The sequence below is a fragment of the Mesoplodon densirostris genome, chromosome 3, assembly GCF_025265405.1.
Source record: "Mesoplodon densirostris isolate mMesDen1 chromosome 3, mMesDen1 primary haplotype, whole genome shotgun sequence".
Taxonomy (NCBI): Eukaryota; Metazoa; Chordata; class Mammalia; order Artiodactyla; family Ziphiidae; genus Mesoplodon; species Mesoplodon densirostris.
Genome location: NC_082663.1, coordinates 29,532,643 through 29,535,128, shown reverse-complemented (window position 1 = coordinate 29,535,128; position 2,486 = coordinate 29,532,643).

The window sequence follows — 2,486 nt, the reverse complement described above, 5'->3', positions numbered from 1 at the left end:
GGCTAGAGGGTGTTAGTCAAACACCACATGGATTGTTGGTTGGCGAACACTGGTATAAGCTAAGGGAGCTCAGGAATTTTTATTACTGTATTTATAAATGTGTTTGAAAGAATTTGTAAACGTCACAGGTACATTTTTAAGGTGACGCACATTTGTTGCATAAATTATTAGAATTATAAAATGAGCTTCAATGACATTTGCCAGTAGTTTTGCTTCACATAATCAATATTGATATTGTTACTGAACTATGTAATCTCATGATACATTTTTCGATACTTTTTCAGAGCAACTGCTTTTGCAATGGTAGCAATGGTTAATTTAAATTGAATCAATAAATTACTTCCTAATCAATGATTTTTGGAGGGTCTTTTTGTATATATGTGGAACACGTATTTTATATATAATGTAAGTTTGGGGGGGGTTCTTTGTTTCAACAAAATTTATTAGGACATATTTTTTTTAAAGAAGGAAAAAAACAGCAATCTAAATACTAACGCAGACACATGCTAAAATATTTGGCTTAGAACACTCATCCAAGGCATTTTTTTTCCAGGCATGCATTCTTGTACTCCTCTTTCAACATATTCTCTGATTTTATTTCCTACTAATTCTAAATCAAAACTGACATCTTGCTTCCAACCCAGCTAAATTCTACATCTTCCCTTTCCACTGCTCTCAAGTTCCTCCAGTCTTCAGCCATTTGCCAGACCCAAGCTTTAAAAATGCAAACATGCTTGGAAGCACTCAGAAGTTCCTTGGGCCTTCTGAGAACAACGAAGATGAGAGGTTCCAAATCTGATAAACAACCAACTCTCCCAAATGAAGCTTAAGCCACAAATCTCAGCACTGACAATACACATTTTCTTTTGTTTGCTTCCTCCTACCTGGAATTATCCCATGTCTCCACTTAGAAGTCCAGCTGTAATTGACTCTTCTATTTATAATATTTTGTCTATTGCATAAAATATTTCATACACACTTGAAAATTAGGGAGGATGATACAACAAAGATCCACTTACCAACACCCAAATTTCACAAATATTACCTTTTTTCCATACCTTTTCTGTTTTTTTTTAACATCTTTATTGGAGGATAATTGCTTTACAATGGTGTGTTAGTTTCTGCTGTATAGCAAAGTGAATCAGCTATACATATATATATCCCCATATCTTCTCCCTCTTGCGTCTCCCTCCCACCCTCCCTATCCCACCCCTCTAGGTGGTCACAAAGCACCGAGCAGATCACCCTGTGTTATGCGGCTGCTTCCCACTAGCTATCTATTTTACATTTGCATACCTTTTCTTTTTAATAAATGAAACATGATGGATGCAGGAACAGGCATCCCTCAATAACCAAATTCTCTATCTATCTCCCTCTCCAGTGTTAACCACAATCCTGCAGTTGTATATCCTTCCTGGCCATTTTAAAAATGCATTTACTTCATACATACGTATCTATAAAAAATATATATATAATTTTTCGGGTGTTTATAAATTTTACATAGATAATAACATATATCATTATGCACCTTGATTTGTTTTTCATTCAGCATTGGGTTTTTGAGATCCAAATAGCTCCAGTTGATTGGTTTTTATCTGCTGTATGCAGTTGTGTACATGTGTAAAATTTATTTGTTAATCCCCGTGTTGATCAACTTTCCATTTCCACTATTATAAATGACTCTGCAATGAATATTCTTATGCAAGTTTCACATTTTAAGTGTTTGCAAGACTTTCTCCAGGATGTACATCTAGAAGTGAAATTATTGAATCATATGGGACACATATCTTAATATTTTCTCAATACAGATAAAATTGCTCTCAAAGCCGTTGTACAAATGTCTACCCCAGTCAGCAGTGTAGGAGTTCACTTCTTAATCATTACCTAGTATTGTCAGATATTTAATTTTTGACAATTTGATGAGCATAAAATAATTTATTGTTGTCATTTTAATTTTCATTGTCCTAATGAATCCATTCTGGATCTGAATAACTCATCCCTGATTTGCTTATCTTTTATACCATCTTTGTCATCTTCTGAGTCTCTACATAAGCGTTAAGTCCTAAGTCTGGGCTTCTATTCCAGTCCAGTGGTCTCTTTATCTATCCATGTACCAATGTCCTCTGTTTTATTACCCTAGTTTTATGCAGTCTTGCTATCTGGTAAATTCATTCCTACACCTCCATACCTTCTTCAAAATTATTCTGGCAATTCTGGGCCATTTACTCATCACATGAATTTTGAGATAAGCCTATCAACTTTCCTAAAAACTTGTTCTGGGATTCAAATTGTTGTTAATAGAATTTATGTATTAATTCTGGGAGAAATCACATCTTTATAATATTGTTTCTTCCTAATCATGAACATGGTATATCACTTCATTTACTTCTGTTTTTAATAAAGCTTTATGCTATTCTTCATAAATGTCTACATGTGTTTTATTAGATTCATTCCTATGCACCATAATATTTTTGTTGCTATTGCAA